The sequence below is a fragment of the Ostrea edulis genome, chromosome 8, assembly GCF_947568905.1.
Source record: "Ostrea edulis chromosome 8, xbOstEdul1.1, whole genome shotgun sequence".
Lineage (NCBI taxonomy): Eukaryota > Metazoa > Mollusca > Bivalvia > Ostreida > Ostreidae > Ostrea > Ostrea edulis.
In genome coordinates this window covers 60,886,865-60,908,396 of record NC_079171.1, presented here as the reverse complement: position 1 = coordinate 60,908,396, position 21,532 = coordinate 60,886,865, and the positions used below count along the sequence as shown (strand labels likewise).

The following is a 21,532-nucleotide window of genomic DNA, read 5'->3' as shown; positions in this document are numbered from 1 at the left end:
ATAGATTGCTATATAACAATATTTAGGATAACAAAGTTTGTAAAGTTGAAGAGAATGACGCTGAAACAAGGTTACTCAGTCGCTACCTGTCGAAAAGTAAGTAACTCTTAAAATATCTTAAAATATACATACATGGTGACTACTGCACAGATTACAAATCTCACATACTTTGTTACTATGGTTAGACAATACACTTTATAATCATAGTGCTAAGTCAGTTTTGGGCCTGAACTCTGGGATAAAATAGATATAAACACAGCTTTGACTCTGATCCAGATTTTAAAAAAATGCTACCCACTCACTTCAAATGCGTAAAAAATCAGATATTAGGTGTGAAATGCATACTGTGCAAGTTTCCGTGCATATACTAATGTTCTAACTACTTGCATGCCAAATTTCAAGGCATGTGTTCTTAAGAGCCATTCTCTGTAAGCATGCGAGGTGAAGATAACGAACAGTGATCAATCTCATAACTCCTATAAGCAATACAAAATAGATAGTTGAAGAAACACGGACCCCTGGACACACCAGAGGTGGGATCAGGTACCTAGGAGGAGTAAGCATCCCCTGTTGACCGGTCACACCCGCCGTGAGCCCTATATCCTGATCAGGTAAACGGAGTTATCCGCAGTCAAAATCAGTGTGCCAAGAACGGCTTAACAATCGGTATGAAACATGTCAGACAGCATTTGACCCAATGTGAGGTTGTACTGACGAACTAGATCGTTATAACGACCATATAATTTGCGAAATGCTGACTTTAATCGAGACTGTTGAAATCCCTGTACCATCAACTTGTTTATCAGTAGCTTACCTCGATTTAAAAACTGACTATACCCAGAACAAGCTCTTGCATATCGAATCAGTTGAGATATATAAACACCATATGCAGGTGATAATGAAATATTGCTACACAAATATGGGAAGTTGACGATGGAGAAGCTGAAATCATCCCGTTTGTCATAAAAATTTTCAATATAGGGATGAATAGGCACCCTCACCGATTTTGCTAAAATTTGGCATATAGTGATTATTTGATACCCTCTTATAGAATCTGGTACCAAAATTCATAACTGAGTACTGTTGTCATGATAACAAGAACACCTTGAAAATATCTCCTAAAATGCTTAGAAATGCTCGATTTTGCCCTCTTTTGATCAAACAAAGATAAATCAATTTTACTGGTGTACAAATTTATCTAATGCTTGATTAAAGATTAGATTGAGCATAACAAGTGCATAATAAACCATCAATAAATCAATATTGGATAACCTATTATTCCTGAAGTTCAAAAATCAATGTTTTGGCATATTGACTATTTTTGAAAAAAAGAAACTTAATCCATTTTATTACATAATTTACAGGAAAACACAACAAAATACGTTAATGAATGTTATATATGATTTAAAGTAGATCTATGCTCGGCCTACGTCACAATCAAATGTAAATGCTGAACCACGCATCCATTTTCCGAAATGTGGTATTTTAAAAAAAATAACGGCATGATCTTCACATGGCAATATGAATGTCCAATATCGATTCCTTCCAAGGCGTTATTATTAGTTGCGGTCAAATTTTGTATTTTAAAAAAAGAGGGGGGTAAATATGATTCAAACTTTAGAAAAAAATGGTTGAAGAACAGACAACATTTTGGCGGATGAGGGCGTGTCAATTGCATTGTGCATGTCCGTGAGGTACATTGACTATTTATGTATGTAAAAGTTCTTCGATGATCCATGTTCAACATATTTACGGGGCATCAGAAAGTTGGGAAGACGGATGGGAAAGGGGGACCAATTCATATTTCCACCAGCATCTTAATGATAATATTTCTTTTGTGAGGATCCGGTTTACAATTAGGTCCTTAGTATCCAATGCTTGTCGCAAGAGGCGACTAAATCGGGCGGTCCTTCGGATGAGACTGCAAAAACCTAGACCTTGTGTCACAGCAGGTAACGTCCCCATATGAGTGAAAAATTCTCGAGCGTAATAATTGCTAATTCAAAACTACGCAGCTGTTGAATCCAAAGTATCATGGAAAAATACATGGTCAGCTTGTGTAAAAATAAAAGTTCACACGTCGCTGGTCCAGTTATCACAGATAACGTAGGTGTGTTCGCTGTTCCAATGTTGCAGATATTGACGCAAGCTTCAAAGAACGGCTGCAAATAATTTGGTTTATTTCACCGACTGTCATAAATTTGTAATTGTTTTCCTCATCCCCTCTCCTTTTTTTCAACATTATTGGGGCGACATGTGTATAACGCAATTAGTTCCTTATTGAGATTACATCCACTGTGATCAGCGTAAGTGGTGTATATGTACGTATATCCAATTCATGTACATGTAAATGATTCCATGGCCAGTAGATATCCATATAGAACTTTGTCTCAGGATGAAAAATATAACACACATTACAAATATGTATAAGGCATGTCAGCAAACCCATCAATATTTAGTTTATTACTTTCGTTTTACATTAACATTGTACATAGCCTTCTATACAATGATTTGTAACGTGTAGCGGTCACCCAACCAAGTGCTGAACACGCTCGCCGTTGTTTAACTTGCGTGATCAAGAGAGACACTCTACCACATCACTAGAAAAGCTAGCTCTCTAGCGAGGCAGTATAAGTTCCCTTTTATATTGACCGCTACACTTCCCCCCATTCGGGGAAGCTTCGTTCCGAAGCTTAGCGTGAGTCCTCTCTAAGTATTTGACACCTGCTTAGTAACGGCACCCGCCGTTCATGACGACAACCACCGTCGTCCCCGGACGAATCCACGTCCGTACCCAGAGCTCCGAAGAGACTACCTGAAGCAGGTCTCCCGCCAAACACCAGAGTCACTACGCTGCCACCAATTTGTAACGTGTAGCGGTCACCCAACCAAGTGCTGAACACGCTCGCCGTTGCTTAACTTGCGTGATCAAGAGAGACACTCTACCACATCACTAGAAAAGCTAGCTCTCTAGCGAGGCAGTATAAGTTCCCTTTTATATTGACCGCTACAGATTTTTTTCAAGACAAAATGTAAAATCTAATTGTAAACCACATTTATCTTATAATACTTATAGTTTGACATAGTTCAGATTATTATCCAAGGTTGTAAATATACTCAAATATCACATGTAGTATGAAGATATGATAATGTATAATTCAAGATTTTTTCGTAGGGGGGGGGGGTATACTTGTTGTAGAGCTTATAGCTATTAAAATGATACGTCAACATATGGTTTTCTTACACAAATCCTTTTTGAAATAATAATCTGTAAATAGTCCGGTCATTCTAGCCAAAAATATAGCGTAACCTCAAAGTAATTGCAACAAATATGTTTTTGTTTTCAAACGGTGAGTCAAGAAATGCTCAAGCGTATATAAAAAAAAATCGAGAGCACAACACAAAGGGGAAACGTGTATTTTGGGGCAAAACCGTACATTTTGATTTTTAAAAAATCACCGAAAACTGGGAATTATCATTTATCTTAACACATGAGAGAAATATATGAAACACGATTGCTATAATTATCGGGAATGGTGTTAACATTCACAAACTAATTTATTCATACGAACATTTCAAATGAATGAATGTTTTTTTATGAGGCGCAATGCCTTATTTTGGACGAAAAATCAATGAAAATGAGAGGAGTTAATATGAAACTCGTAAACATTGATTCTGGTACAAAATGATGGGGTCATTTCTGACGACACTCGTCCTGTTGACACTGATGCTCCCTTTTCCTCTTAGTTGCACAATATCTTAGATATTACCAAGAGATATATAGCAAAATCGAGTGTTACATCCCTATCTGAAAATTAAAAAGTCGATGCAATTCACATGTGAGGAAAAATGCCTAATGCTTGGAAAACATTTGATTTTATTAAGTCAGCTGGAAATAATTCTCATGTATGTAAGATTAGAAGCTAAGTTCAAGGCCGCTCGTGCCATGGCCGTATCAAACCTAAGATGCGATTACACTTTCACCAAACGCTCGACATTTCGAAGTCAAAACCACAGGTCTTTCTGGTATGACCCTAAAACGGAGATCCCGTGTCGCGGCAGACGTTGGCATGTTAAAGAATCATTACAAGTGATATTTCACCCACAACTAGCGACGTTTTGATATTACACACATTTATATATACCCTATCTCAAGCCTTACTGCACTTTTAGAAGTATTGAGAATACTATTATATAATTTTTATCATAACGGCGTTCCGTACTTTTTTTACGTGATGAAATTCCTAATTCGAACAATAGATATATATCCCTCATATATTTGTTCTCTTAATGTATATATTTTGGTAGTGTTTTCGTCTTATATTCATTGTAATAAGTATATGAATTCAATCTACATATTAAATTGCTTGTATATTGAAAATAACACATCAGAACGATAGTTTAAGATTGATTGAACATCCCGACTTCAAAATGCACAAGTATTAATTTATATATCCTAATTAAGAAATATAATAAATTCCATCATGCACCTGAACTCTAAAATTCATTACTTATTCAACAAAACATCAAAACACATAAAAAATGTTAAAAACATTGCATCGTCTGCTTCGTGTTGACGTCAAATTTTTTGGTACAATACCCCGCGTATGCCATTATTGTTACATGTAAAATGCTGAAAATTCTTGATTAATTTCTAAATTAACTGCTCGGTTGATTTTTGTAGATTTTTGATATGTTTAAAATTTACGCAATTAATTAATTATAACAAAAAAAAATTTGTTGCTATTTGTTTGAGGTTTATTTTTATAACGACTGATTTAAAATTAAAAACAATTGATTCAAGGTTTACACCATAAAAATTGCGGAAAAAATACCATCATTGACATCAAATGGTATTTTCAGTAGTATTTATTTTTACAGGTTTGGGCTCACAAAGTGTACATTATGAAAACTGTTATTCAAATTTATTAAAATAAGTGATTACATATCATTAAATAATAAGTATATAGTCTACGTTGCTTAAAACCGCCCACTTGTTTGGAAAAAATGATAATTATTAAGAAAAATAAGAAAAAGGAATACATTTTCATTAATGCTGATTATATGTGGATGGGTTGCTTACTTTTAAGAAGCAATAGCAATGAAAATAGCATATTAACATATATATATCTCAATGTTTATCTATTACTGGAATATATATCTATCTTATGAAGGATTTTTGTATGATTGAGTTCAGTTAAGGCCATGCACATTTAATTCATCTCTTTATGTGTAAAATATGAAAACAAAATGACTAATGTCTTATTTTGCTACATAAACTTATTTAGCTTCAAAAATTTGCTGCCATGATAATATCATGATCAGAATATATAAGAGTCAAATTTCAATATTTTATCAATATAAGATCCTTAATCTGTTAAAGGACTCGAGCCACGAACACCCTGTAATGGCCTACGCTTGGGGTGAAATCTAAAGTGTATTTTGCTGATTTTTTCTACCCTTGATTTCCATGTATACTACTTGCCCAAATCACATGTCACCTTAATTTGTGAAACCGGATGTTGATTCCTTGAAATTAAACGCCAAACCCATAATTGTATTTGATTTTCCCCTGGATTTTACCACCTCTTTTTCGCTTTGAGGCAATAATTTTCATATTGCGTATGTTTCACTGTAAGATTTAATTCGATTGAATAAAAATTGGTAATGAAAGGTATTCTTTCCAATGAAAAAAACTCTCATCGACGTTCTAGCTGCTATCGAAAAATAACTTTTTTGAAATATCGCGAGAGGAAGAGTACTAGTCGTCTGAACAGCTGACAGCAGTATTTCTGATGTATCCTGATTACTGCGGATACAGGTGCTTCATTATGTCGATTCCCAAAATTTAGATACGCGAGTATTACAGAATTTCCATTCTATAGCAAGTATTACCAGTTATATAGCCAGGAGTTAACATTTTCAACCAAATCTTACGGTTTTGCACCTCAAGTCAGTACGCTACGCGGGTCTATCTCTAGGCCAATCACTCATCGGGCCAGTGATTTATGTAAGTGCATATGAATAAGAAGTGCGGGAATAGTAGTAAAAACTTCTTGTACATTCCACTTTTATTTGAAAATAATAAGTAATCTTTCTGATTTTGTCTGGGGAAAAAACAACAACATACAATATCCTCCACACATAATCTTGCTCATTTATATAAAGTGTCTTCAGTCATTCACATATTCTGATATATTTCCTGTTAATAAATTCCCGCACACAAGTTTAGTCATACATCTTCCTTGCCTACATATACCTGTTTTGTCAAATCTCCACAACGTGTCAAAATTGTTATATATAGTGTTTTGTAATGCATTTTCTTTACTTTTAATTACAATGAGAAGTAATTATATGTATGATTTCAGGCATAAATAAATAATTTGTTAAATCTTTAGATTTAATTTCTAATTAAAAAGGCTAGTTGTTTTGTCAAATGATCATTTTTCACATTTAAATGACGGTTTTAAGGAGTTTAATTCATAGTTGTAAAAATGCAAGGGAGGCTACTGTAAGCTAAAGTAAGTGGCGGATCCAATGGAACGTACACGCACAATTTTCAATAGAAAATGGAGGACAATAATATATAAATGGAATTTATGAACATTTTCATAATATGATATTCCCCCTTCATTTTTTGTTTAATCAAGACATCCAAACCTATGATATAGATCTACCATAGTATAATGATTATTGTACCAGTATTACATGTACTGGTCAGGGTTAATATAGTGCATTTCAGTTTAGAAGTACGTGTAACATATTGTGTTTATATTTCTACCTAGCCATTTATTATTGAATGTGAAGAGAGTGATGAAGGTCTAAGTTATTTATTATTATCTTCTTTTTTTTTCAATATTATCATCCCAATTTGTTACCACACTCATTTAAAGTTCTGCCCTATTACATGTACATGACTTTATCATTATTCCTAATGAAACAAAATCAAATGATTTTCACACCAAATTTAGAACTTACGAATATGCCTTACTGATTTAGAAAAATTATCAACTTATTTTGATATTAGGATTTTTTAAATATTGAACTCCTCCATAAATAAATGTTTGGGTAAATGGGTGCGTGCGTGCGTGTTTGTGTGTAAACTATTGAAATTTTGTAATTATAGATCTTTTAGAAAATTTTCTTTTTACATACTACTTATTCATGCGACATGACATGCATCTCGAACATGAAATGGAAATTATACAGGGTTATCTTGATATTGTCCAATATTCACTTTATGGGGATGTCATTGACGCAATAGTAGGTCATACGTAAAATATTTGTAACATATTGTTTTTAAAAGTGCAAATAATTTCGACACAATTTTGGGGGAAAATTTTACATTTTTTAAAGAGGAAACAGCCTGAATAATGTCTTAATACTTAAGTATGTATGAATAATACTTACATAATTTACTTCAGCATGCATTTGGAGAGGGCTTATATAGACAATGCCTGTTGTCCAATACATTTGTGTTTTCTGCATACTAACCCAGCAGGCACGCAACGTTGTTTCAACGTTGATATTTGGATGTGACGTCGAACAACCATTTTTCAACGTTGGTTCAACGTTACTATTTCGACGTCGAAATTTCAACGTTGTACTGACGTCGAATCAACGTTTAGAATCAAGTGTTGGAAGGGTTCCAAATAATTATGTTTTTCTTAATTCGTGTTAATTAATCTGTGTATACTCAATAAAGTATAAATTTATCATTTTGAGAGAGGATTTAAAATTAGTCGACAATTCGACGTCTATATGACGTCTAAGTGACGTTGAAAATAAATGATTTTACAAACACGTACATATTTTTATAAAAATTCTTTAAAAAAAAAAATCAGTATAAGATGTAAAAAAAAAAAAAAAAAAAAAAAAAAGCTTTAATATGTTTTTATGTTTTTAAAATAAATATGAATGCATGTTTGGCTACTATTAAAGGGCGGGTAACTCTAATTCCGGTTTATGACAGGAAGTGTACGATTAAAAGCGCGGGCTTTCAGCGAGGTAAACAAGGGAAGACAAAGGACAATAGGAAAAGAAAGAGAATATACGATCTACACGAACTGAGCGGTGCTAGAGGTAAACATTACTAATTGATATAGAAAAATAATGTTAAATTGCAAATAATTAAGTAGATTTTAATGTTTTGATTTAATAGGAATTAATTACATTGAGTGATTGCAACACGGGGATTACAGCGAATGGATGTTATATTGTTATGCTAATCGCAGTTATGTATTATATAGATTACTTAGTACAATATAACTTACATGTCAACTTAGATTTAATAAGAAGTAGTACGTATAGACAACAAATATAACATGCAGCCACACTTATAATTAGGTCAGATCAGAACGTTCAAGGAAAAAGCCATGCGCGGATCTAGAGACAGGGGGGGGGGGGGGGGGCTTGGAATTTGCTGAGTTATTAAATGTACATAGTAAAGTAACAAAAAATGACCATGGACCCCCGATTCGTTTAACTTGAAAGTCGTGGATATTATGCCTAAGGAGTAGGAAAGCGGGTCGATCATCACCACTTCCACCCCCCCACCCCCACTCGAAATGGGTTTTTCACGTGTGGAGAATTCTGTTTTCTTTTTCTTTGCTTGTCAAGAAAAAATCTAAATGGCCTGGATTTTTTGTTTGGACTGGGGTGGGGAAAAATATGGATTCATGCCTGAAAAGGGGGATTAAGTAACTGAATTTAGTTTTGTAAGATTGTTCTGTTGTACGTGTGTGGGCCCAGATTCGGTGTATGAATGGCGGTATACATAAATTCCTAAATTATTAAGATATTTTAATTGACAACTTATGTGAAATAACATAAAATTGACATAAATAGTAAAATACATGTGAATTAAGGTCTGCCATTCGTTGGGGGGGGGGGGGGTGTTGTTGTAAAATGCCTTCTCAATTCTCGCATTTTTTCCCATACAGATGTTTGGCTAATGACATGATGGCAAGAATGAATTTGCGAGCAAACAAGGGAAAGGCAACCTTCAGCAGAACAATTCTGTATTCCGTTATAAAAGGTAGATATCACGTTTTATTTAACATATCACTAAAAGGTTAGAAAGAAAAATAATCCAGAAATATGCAAGTTCATGATTTACCTTAAACATGTTAAATGCTCAATTAACACTAACTGATATATGATTTTTGATTAATTTCAGAATGTGTACTCGCCAGCAATCCAAGGGCAACTGAAAGCAACAAAGACTAGATCATGGGGGAAATATCTGAAGTATGCCCCTGAAAGAGCTGGAGGAGGTGGCCGAAAAGAGAACAATGACTACTAGGCTTTAATTAAAAATATAGTTTTTTGTGGGTCACTCACACTCTTGGAAAAAAACCACTCTAGTTAAATATCTTAACTATTGCTTCTGCAATAGAAAGTAATTATCAAAGTTAATAAATTTTATACTATCATTCTATTAATTTTTGTTTTTGAATTGAAATTTAATTTTTGAAACCATGAGAAAAGTCTGACAAATTTATTTTGCCTTTCATTTGCGTGTATAAATGAATTTAACCTTGTATCATTGTTGTAATTTTTTACAGTGGAAGTTATCAACAGTTTCACTTGTATTATTCATGTTGTTGTCATTATTCTTTTTGTAAGAATTAAATTAGGGAAGGAAGGATTAGTAATTGTATTTAGAATTGTGGATTACAGCCTGATGTTTACCATTTGTCAGCATGTACACTCAACATAGCAATAAAGATCAATAATATTTTCAAAACCTTCTTTCAACCTTATTTCAACGTCACATCAACGTCATAAATTGACGTTGAATCAACGTCAGTTTTCAACGTCGATTCAATTAACAAATCCAACCAAATTTCAACGTCATTTCAACGTCACAATACGACGTTGTTTCAACGTTGAATCAACGTTGATGTGCCTGCTGGGAAGATATTGTTTAAATCTAAATTATAATGAAATTATGCATTGAGATTTTGATTTATTTTCGTTTCCAAATTGATTTGTAACAGATGCCTAAAAAATCATATAAGTGTTTTAACTGCCCTATAACTACGAAACAGACAGACAGATATATGTTATATATCAAAGATTCATAGGAATGTAATATGCGGACTATCTGGAAGAACGCCTAGTCACCTGATGTTCTGTGTGACAAATGCAGACATATATGCAGGTCCTATTTACAGAAATACGGCAAGTCAAATCCAGAACTCAAGAGGAGTAATCTGTCATCTATAAACCAACCATCATTTTCTACGTCCCTTAGTCCTCCTTCTGTTCAATTGTCATTCCCATGTACAGCTAGAGGTCACTCTTCTTGCATAGTTAAGATATCTATTTCAGTTCATACAAAAACTTTACGCGGAGGCCGAGAGGTTAGAGCGCTCGCCCCGTATGCGGTAGGCCGGGGTTCGAATCCCGGCCGCATCAGACCTAAGTCGTTAAAACGGATATTGACAGTTCCATCACCCAACGTTTGGCATCAGGGGATGTCCCATGTCGCGGTAGGTTTGGCACGCTAAAGAACCCTCACTGCTTAATGGCCGTAAGCGCCGAGCATAGGCCTAAAATTTGAAGCCCTTTACCGGTCTTGATGACATCTCCATATCAGTGAAAAATTCGCGAGCGAGACGTTAAGCAAGATACAATCAATCAAAAACTCTAATATATTATGTATAATCCCTTCTATTTAATGATAAGAAAGGAAGATATCATGAATTTGTATCTGAATCCAAATAGTACATAAACAAGTTTTAAACGATTAACCCAGTCTGCGATTCCGCATATATTTGCATAACAATAAGATATCATCAAATGATATAAATATATACAAGTCGCCGTTTTATACGTTTTAATTTTCACCTACTAATAACATTTCACTTAGTATTTATTTCTTTTTAGTTCTTCGTTTTATCACTCGGGGGTGCACTGCGGCACAAAGGAGACACGGGTGATATCCACGAATATCATCCGGGGACTTAAAAGTCTACCTCGCTCAGAAAAATGACTTCAGAGGTGCCAACAATTTTAAAGGTCCACCGTGTTTTATCAAAAAATGTTACTTCACGAGGGGAATGTTTTAAAAAATCCATTTTCCTAATTAGTTACTATAATTACTCAAGTTTAACCAAAATTATAGAGTTGTCTCTCTTTTTATCGTCAGTTAATATCAATTTAATGGAAATTGATATTATATAAATATTGCATGTAGTTGAGGGTAACATTGAAAATTTTCACCCCGAGAATACTGAATGTTATGTAAACAACAAAGCAGAAAGACTTACGTCTGTTGACATTTGATCAATCACTGTTATGCGATTTTTCGTATAACGATGCGAGTATTCGTGTTTATTACAAACACTCAAACGACGTCGTCTAACAATCTATGGCAAACCGTACGCGCATACATTTGATGCATGTGATATTTTTTTCAGTATCACCCGTTGTCAAGTACTGTTACCCGTTGCTAGATACTATCACCCTGGAGGGCGTGCCTTCTGTTCTCAGTGGGTAACAATATGTTTTTTTCAAATGCTTCTCGACCAATCAGATTCGAGTATTTTACAGGAAAGTATAATAGAAATAGATATACAACTTTAAAAAAAATAATAAACTCGTCTCTGAGGTATGGCATGTCAAACGTTGCAATATTTGATCTTTTCCATTTGTATTGTATAATTTTCCATTTGTATTCTATATTTTCCATTTGCATTGTATAATTTTTCATTTGCATTGTATAATTTTTCATTTGTATTGTATAATTTCCATTTGTATTGTATAATTTTCCATTTGTATTCTATATTTTCCATTTGTATTGTATAATTTTCCATTTGTATTCGATATTTTCCATTTGCATTGTATAATTTTTCATTTGGATTGTATCCAGGGTATTGTTTATTTTGATTTGTTACGAAGGATTTCATTAGTTAACGTCACTGATGTACCACATCTGTAGACGTGCTTAGCACACAGGGTCGTAGCAAGGACGGTTCTTTATCGTACCAACGCCTGTGCAGCGATACGGAATATCTGTTTTTAAGGTCATTACGGAAAGACCCGTGATTCTCACTTTTAAATGCCGAGTGTTTGGCAAAGGAGCAATCACTGTCTTTGTTTATGTCTTAGGTTTGATGTGGCAATGACAGTAACGGTTCTCGAACTCACGACCTCTCGCCCACAAACCAAGCGATATATTACTGAGCTACCGCGATCAGGTCCATGTAGGACTAGTTATTTTTGAAAATACGTAGCTAGCTCTAGTAATGGCGAATCCCCCACCCCCTGATCTTTTTTTTTTTAAATAGAACTCTCCAGAAAAGCATGCACATTTTTATTTAGTCAGAATTCAGTAGATTCGGGGGACTTAATTCGGCCCATGGGTCCCCACCAATCAGCCAATTGTTAACATCGAGTTTGGCTTGTTACAACTATTCAATGGATTCAATGAAGTTATCGTTTATCGAATTTGGTAATGCGCGAGATGTTGAAGAGGTAAAGTTCAGGAGCCACGTTTCGCAGGAATGTACCGTATTTGCTAAGTGTAATGGCGTACACCCCCCCCCTCCCCAATTAATTGAACGCTTTTATGCGTCTAATGTGATCAGCATATTCAAACTAGTCTCCTATTTAACCACTGGCTGATCTAGATAATTCTGAACGAAAGGATGCAGTAAACTGCTGGATGTCTGGGGACTGCCCCCCCCCCCCCCCCCACCCCCCAAATTTTTAATTTAAGGTAAATCTTGGTATCTTGTTTAGAAAAATGTATTAAAAGATAAAAGAAGCAATAATTTCTTCCATTCCCGGAGAAATAAATAACAAAATCTTTTGATTTCTTGGATTACTTTATTGAGAGAACTTAATTTTTCCAGAAACCCTTAAAATTTGCGTCATTTTACTAATTTTACTTTATTAAAAATGACATATTTCAAGCCCTATAAAATCTGTAAAATCCAGCTTTCGGGGGCTTCGCCCCCTGGACTCACTGGGGGCCGCCTCAAGGCGCCCCCAGACCCCCTGCCTCATAAAGTGGCGCCCCCGTAACTGCAATTCCTGGATCCGCCCCTGTAAGTCCCCTGGAACAAGTGCGTTTTGACAAAATAAAACGCACATGCATGCTTTTTTGACATCTATATATAAAATATCATATTTGTGAAGGAAAGGGGGGGGGGGTCTCCCGGCGCAAGATTCCACATTGCTAGCTACATGTATGTTCAACAAGTCCTTATATGGAACCGATCGCGGTAGTTCAGTGATATATCCTTTGGTTCGTAACCGTGAGGTCGCATGTTCGAGTTCTACTCGTGCCATGGCTGCATCAAACCAGTTAATACTTTCCCATACGCATTGCTATCTAAAAGTGAGAATCACAGATCTTTCGGATAATGTGACCTTAAAAGCAGACATCCCGTGTTGCGACAGGCGTTGACACGTTAAAAAAAACCCACTGCTACGCCACTGCGCGTACATGTAGCATAGTAAGTCTATTTGTGGTACGTCACGGCTAAATATAAGTGGGACCTAAACTAATGAAATCCTTCGTAACAAATCAAAATAAACAATCCCTCGGATGCAATACAAATGAAAGATTTTGCAATGCAAATGGAAATTATACAATGCAAAACGAAAAAAATTTATAATACAAATGGAAAATATGGAATACAAATGGAAAATTATACAATACAAATGGAAAATATAGAATACAAATGGAAAATTATACAATACAAATGGAAATTATACAATGCAAATGAAAAATTATACAATGCAAATGGAAAATATAGAATACAAATGGAAAATTATACAATACAAATGGAAAATATAGAATACAAATGGAAAATTATATAATACAAATGGAAAATATAGAATACAAATGGAAAATTATACAATACAAATGGAAAATATAGAATACAAATGGAAAATTATACAATACAAATGGAAAAGATCAAATATTGCAGCGTTTGACATGCCATATCTGAGGTAGACAGTAAAACAATATTGTTTGCTGTGGTCCTTTCACCGCATGGGATTTTGTTTTTTGATCACGATTTTTCAATTATGTCCAATACAGCGAAAAAAAATTGTAAAGTGGGGAGAGGGGGCAATATATCTCAAATCTAAACGTCGTGATAGAAAATATACAAGTTCTTAGTATTTTAAGAGTTCCGATTTACAAGCAGAATAAACCCCAAAAATATATAATAACCTAAACGTCAACTATTATTTGTGTGTGTGTGTGTGTGTGTGTGTGTGTGTATTACACTGTGATTCTCATAATGTCAACATCATGACGTAAGCATCATGACGTTATATTGTTTTCATGCTGAAAAACAATACAAAGTTTAACCCTTTCCCTACCGGCACATTTTAGAGGTTTTTAAAGACTAAATGACGATATTTTTACATCGAATAAAATCTGCATGTATCCCGATTTGGGATAGGCATATGGCATATACTTTTGTTAGGAATTGGACTGGGAATAATTTCTTATAAAGTTTGTCAAAGTATCCCATGACCTCAAAGAGATCTACGGGGTAAAAGGTCATATATATGCACATTTTTGCGATTTTTTTTCTCTGAAATATATATATTACGACCCCTCTCACTAGATTAGAGTCAAAAATAGGAAATTTGAAATGTATGAGCTGATGTGCTGTTGAAAATACTACAAACGCATCACAATCAAATTAATCAATTTTATTGACAAACAAATATTTTTGGTTGCTAAGTAACAACACTCGTAGTACAATTTTGACCATAGTTTGCCTTCCTACATATATTTGATACAATTTAAACACAATCACATTGAATGATGATTAGTAAATGTCACATTATTTCAAAAATATAATCTTTAAATAAATCTTAATCATTTTAAAAGGTTTTTAACAAAATATATGATGAAGAAAATTAAGGTCAAAGGTCATAAAATGGAATATACATTGTACATATCCATCATTTTCTAATAATATGATGTTTTGCCATTCTATTATGTTCCACTAAATAGAATAAATATTGCAACATTAAAACAAAGATTTTTATTGTTAATCTAAAATAATTTAATTTTTTGCATTCAAATATATTTGGTTGCTAAGCAACAGAAGTTACAGCACCTTATCAAATGTTATCAAAAAGTACTACCCGTTTTTCCTCTGCAAGTTCAACGTATACGAATGTTCAAGTACTTACTTTCAATCACTAGATTTAAATGTACTTGCATCATATTTAACAAAATTGTTCTTATATTCAACCTCTTAAAACTTATTTCTAGACATCATTCCTGATACACTGTACTGGGTTGTTCCGATAGGGGCATGCATTGACCAATATCTGTCTATCGACTGGAACTTCACAGTAAACATGTATAAGATAATGCACAAAAATCTGGGGGGAAAAAGAATTTCTTAATACTTAGCCCTAAATACTAATGTATTGTCAGAGCTTTTGAATGCTCAATTGGTTCTGTAAATGTTTTCTATAGTCAAGGCCCTCTGAAAATTACTAGTATGCACTAATTACTTACGAAATTTTATCAGAGGTAATTGTAGTACAAATCTAATAAATGTGTTAGATGCACAGCAAGATCAATTTTGGTAAAGATAATCTTTTTATTATGCATTTTATTATTCGTTTTAAACTGAAAATCACTGTCACAATATCGGTGCTTTAAAACTAGTACCACCTGTACAATTCCTCTTCAGTGAGAGGACGCAAACTTCCTTGGGAAGGATAATGACAATCCTTCCCCCTAGATATGACCATCTCAGCATAATGGTTGGTGGCAATACAGATGGATAAAAACCAAATCTTCTGTCAAAAACAGCTTCCTAAAATCTGCAGTTCTCTGAATAATCGGGTCCCATATCTGAAAGGAAATTGCTAATAAAATCAGTATTGTAAATACCCTTTTTAAAGATGAAAAGAAATTACAATTAAGAATTGTTGGTTTATGTTTTAAAGCAAAATATAAGTTTCATGGTAGCAAGGGACAGTTTCGCACTTAAGTACATTTCAAATTTATTTAAAGATAGAGATGTCCTGTATTTGAAGTGACATTTGGTAAGAGATTGCGTACGTACATGTGTTAGAAATGAATGGACTCTTTTATTATACATTGCAAGTGTAGCAGAGTGCGTAATGAAAGAAAAAGAAAGTTATGCATGATGTAGGTGTCAGCATTCTGCCTAGCATATACATTGGTTGGGGGGGGGGGGGGGGGGTACTGAAGAAATTCAGGTTAAAACTACAGGGTCCAGCGAAAATACTGCAACTCTGAGGGAAAGTATGTGACCCCAGATATAAAAGTAGAATTGAATTGGTTCTTCATGGTACACAGTGTCTAAATCCCCTAGCATGGTACTCAGATAGGGTGTGGATTTAGTCGAAATTAGAGAAAATCTAGGCAAGATCATAGCTCATAGCATACCAGTACCAGCATGTATGGATCACATGTAATTTATGGTCATAAGCTACTCAGTGTATATAAAATACATGCATTTGGATAAAAGAGAAATCTATATGATTTTTCATTAGTCTGTCATAATCAGACTTTGATGTTATGTACCTCCACCCCAATTTCGGCCCACCCCCAACCCCATTTCGGCCCAAACACACATTTCGTTTATATTTCTGTTATAATATGAAGAAAATAATTCAAATTATGATAATAAATTCTATCATTACAATGACGTAATATGTGTTTTCCTAATAGATTGTGGGTTTTTTTCATAGAAAGATAATTTTTGATAAACATGGAAAAATCCTGGAAAATAGCCCTCTCACGAGCGGCCATGAATGCCCAGTCTGATTAAAACCACACCATCCCCCTTCTCATTGTACACTAAACCCACCCACTTACACTCGAGCGTCAGGTAAGGAGATAATTCTGGAAAAGGGGGGGGGGGGGGTGTTAATCAGACGGATTAATGCCGGACCAGTACAGATTAAATGATGTCAGCTCATAATAAACAATTGAGTGTTATTCACTTGGTTTAGATATCATAAAATATTAATATTTTCTTTCATGAAACGACAAATTATAGCATCAAATCGCGTTGATTAATCGTGAATTTTTCATAACATAACAAAACTGCAATTTTTTTCTAGTCGGCCTATGTGGCTACATCAACTTACATGTACATGTTTATACTGAATGCATGATCGTTTGGGTCATCCTGCAACAGGAATGCTAGGGCATCTTCTTCTGACATCAGGTCGTTTTAAAGATGTAAAGTACAAGCCCTCGCTGTGACAGTGAAGCTGTGTTGTTTTCGTTGAAAGGAAACACATGTGTTCCCCGTGCACACTTTCAGAAAACCCCGCGGGTCACGTGATCCCGATCACGGAAAAATAAAACTATAGTATGCGAACTTCTTTTTAGTTTTATTTGTTTGGCAGGGGGGAAATTATTACTATTCCGAAAAAATATAACGTTTATATCTGAAATTTAAGTATTTTATTTATCTTTTTTTTTTAAATTTACTCTGCCGATGTAACATTCGTGTTTTAATTGTTTTATGAAGTTACATGTAGGTTGTGTGACTGTTATATACCAATATTCGTTTTATGCTTTTAAAAAAAAGCAGAGAATACCTGGCTGATTATTTTATGCATATGTGTATATTGTTTTAGTGTATCGAAAAGCAGGTACTGAATTTACTAAAAGAGGACAATACAAATTTTATAGTTTTCACCACTGTATTGTGCAACGCGCGTCGATCGTTTTTAGCGACGACGTTTTGTCGTTAATTCTAAAGAAAACCGCGCAGCATGTCCCAATTTCATTTTATCGAAATATAAAAGCTACCAAGAATTATAACACGAATAAGGGCCCATCAGAATGGCAATTTCCTCTGATATGTTTAAACATTGAGAAATAAAATCGTAAGAAAATGTACATGTGCAAAAAATTGCTGTTTTCTTATAACTTTGCCAGGCATTAAAAAATAATTTTTATATCTTCTGAAAGCATGGAATATATGCTTTTCAAAAATAAAAAAAAATAAAAAATGAATTCATAAGGCAAAATAAAAAAAAAATCATATTGAGGGGCGAAATGACCTTGCGAAAAAGCGTTGCGTCATATTTAGACGAAGCCATCTTTCACTTTAAATGCTTTCTTTAATTTAATGGCTTTACTTACTTTATTGATTTTTACATAGTCAAAAAATAGAGGAAATTTCCAAAAATATGATAATTAGATCATATATCTTATGACCGTAGTTTCAAAGATTTAGAGGCACTCCTTTTGCGTTGCCCTGTTTTTATGCACCACCGGTCAAATTGACCGGTACGGTAGAGAAGGGGTTAAACGACTGTAAAACGAAAACTAGAAAAGATATTGTTATAAAATAAATTGTCCTATGACCTATAAATCTTAGAGCATCAACTGTGAAAGTTTCATATATTTTTGCGAAAGGGCCAATTTCAGTACTTTGTGGCTCTAGTCCTTTGGCATAAACAATAATGCATACCATGTACTCTCATGTTATGAAATATTTCAGTTGCCATAGTAACCATATTTCAGTATTTCGTAGCAAAGGCTTAATAAGTAAACTAGTATGATAATTTGTACCCCCAAAAAATTACAGTTCTGCTTATTACCATGTGATAGTGTAAACTATCTCATTGTCATATTATCTTTGAACATATAAACTGATGTACAAATGACTGCTTAAATTAGCAATACCAATAATTAATTATTGTGTTACCATAACAACCAGTATATAAGATATGTGATTTCTTTTAGCTTCGAAGAAAAATGCTAACTATAAAACTGATTTGTGTCAGAAAGCAGAAACGTGTGTGCCTAATTGTTATGCGAAAGTGTTCTGTCATAATCTTAATAATCCATAATTTCCATGGATTTGTCATAAGTTAATGTAGCAAACATTTATAAAATCTTGAAATCAAAAGACGTTGGTAGAAGATTATACTTAAAATGAATATGAAATTTTATGAATGTGCTTGAATTACATTGCACTTTGTATTGCATGTGTAACCGGAAAGCAGAACTCTTTAACTGATAAAATATGAAAGTTACCAGCCAACTTGGCTTAAAGTGGTAAACTACCTCCAGTTTACAATGATCAACCCAGGTAAGGGGATTTCTGAACTATGATCAACGCTAAATGAAAACACTGTTTAAAGTTTTTATGAATTTAATAAAGTGAGAATTAACCTTTGTAAATGATAACAAATAATAAGTAATGATCAAAATATAACAAATAGTAAAGTCTATGGAAATTTCACAGAAACAAATAAAGTTATATCGGAAATATGATTTAATTTAGCAAATGAACAACAATAATCTCAATAAATAAAAAGGAAGTTTATGAGAAAAAAAATATATATAAATAATAGAAATTGGCAGGAATGTGGAAGACCTATGAAAAATATGAGAGACTAAATAAAAAAAAAATATATGTCCCTACTGAGCCTCCATACTAATGAAAATGGTCAAAAATCTCTCTATGAATAAACACTACTATAAATAACTGAATTAGAAAATGTAAGGAAAATGAGCTACATCACCCAATATGAACTCTATCAACACTCTAGAGTTGAGCTATGAAAAACACTGAAAAGTCTGGGCTCTAAAAATAACTAACCCAGCAAATGAACTACACCAAAAATATAAAGGGCAAAATAATAAAGAATAGTGGTTCTAGAATTAACATCTGTTATCCACATCTCCTAAAACCAGGCTGGACTTGGAAAGGGAACCTAACTTATCTATAAAAATCCTAACACCCTAACTCTAATCATAAAGTGCTCGCTCAGCACGTGCTAAATGAAACCTAGAATGCCGTGTACCTTGAGGTTGGCATTAAAAGCAGAGATAAAGTGCCATGAGGCTTATCCCCAACCAAGTGAAGAAAACTACACGAACACGGCTTTAAATACCCTAGCTATGCCCAAAAATAAACGCCAATAGATATCAAAGATCCTAAGGCTAACTTAGCCAATTAGAACACAGCTATCAAAAGTACTACGGAAAGACTGCCAACATGGATGACACTTCCTGTTTTAAAAGTAAAACATGTGGAAAGTCAACACATGACCTAGCTTATAAACGACTAACAATAAAGGGGTTTTACGTAAGTAATAACTGAAAATTCAATGTAAATAACATTATCCTACTGAAATACTAGCAAATAATAAGTAAATATAAATTACGAAACCAGGGCTATGGAAATAAAAATCCAAACCACTACATTCCTCCCCCCTTAAAAAAAAACAAAATTTACAAAAAATTTTTGTTTAAACAACTATAATACATAATATATGAAAATTTTAGTGTTTATATCCACCAGGAGGAAACCTCTCATCTCGTGGATTGGCATTACTGGAAAGATGGAAGAGGGGTTCTTTAACAGATCTTTTACGTGAAGAAGCGGCCAAGTCCCTGGCTTTCTTATCAACTGCAGGAAGTGGCATCGAATAACCCTGTGGATGCACAAATCTGGGATTGGTGTCATATTTCTTAAAAATGCAAAACTGCAACCCCGCATGCTCCTCTTGCAGATGTCGATATGCATCATTACGTTTGTAAAAAATGTTGTCGCAAAACAAACTTGGACACTCATACATGGCGCACTTCTCCTTATGAAATCTTAGATAATGTACGCGGTAACTTCCAAGTTTCTTGAAGATATGAGGAAGTGACGGACATTTGGTAACTGGACAAGGTTGTCCTTCATCTGGCCAAACCGATGCCACTGCCTCCTCCTGGGCCTCAAACTCTTCAAGTTCGCAAGGATCTATTTTTATCTCTAAAGGATCCATCTGACAATTTGAAAAAAAATTGTAAAACAAAGATTAGAAAATATGAAAATAAATTAATAACCATTAATGCAAGTTCTGAAGTCATTTCTCTTAGAAAATAACTTCTAAATTTTAAATCTTAAATTCTAAGACTTTAAATAATATCAGAATATGGAAAGTTAATCAATGTAGTCATCTATCAATTCATCTCATAGAATAACTATAAGAAAAACTTAAGTGTTGATTTCAGCACAGTACAAGGGAGATAACTTAAAGACCATCTACGGTCAGTATTAATCTAGGAATACCAAGCTCTCAATGATTCATATCTATTAATACTGTAACTGAATAAACCAAAAGAACTGAAATGTACTGTTTTGACTTCTAGATAACTATAAATCATTGCCAACTACTGTGTTTCATTAAATAAATAAATAAAACATCTATCATTGACCTTGTATCCACTAAAGTCAAATACAGTGGTAACTTGAATGTTATTCTCAAGAAAAAGATGACCACCAAAAACTAAATCATCAATAAGTAATCAAGATTTTCTTTAATTAGACAAAGATATTTCAAAAATTAAATATCACCTGTCATCACTACAAAAATATCAACTCAAACTTTGATATAATATATCATATAGTATAGAGTTCAAAAATGAAAATAACTATTTACATAGGCATTTAAAAAAAAAAAAATGCCTAGATGCCTGGTCTCAAGGAGAGTAGACAACAGGGAGTTTGATTGTTCTACCCCACCTTGACTGTCTAAGGGGTTC

The 21,532-nt window shown here is 33.9% G+C and overlaps 1 protein-coding gene and 2 long non-coding RNA genes across 3 annotated transcripts in view; 2 read left to right on the top strand and 1 right to left on the bottom strand.

Moving 5' to 3' along the window:
- Positions 1-21,532, bottom strand: part of LOC130049348 (uncharacterized) — an 81,396-nt gene that overhangs the window by 47,989 nt on the left and 11,875 nt on the right. The gene's annotated exons all lie outside the window — the stretch shown is intronic.
- Positions 7,494-9,435, top strand: LOC125667107 (uncharacterized). Its single transcript, XR_008797863.1, has 3 exons — positions 7,494-8,082; positions 8,943-9,037; positions 9,179-9,435. It is a non-coding gene; the product is annotated as an uncharacterized LOC125667107 (long non-coding RNA).
- LOC130049351 (uncharacterized) lies at positions 18,979-20,844 on the top strand. Its single transcript, XR_008797864.1, has 2 exons — positions 18,979-19,082; positions 20,301-20,844. It is a non-coding gene; the product is annotated as an uncharacterized LOC130049351 (long non-coding RNA).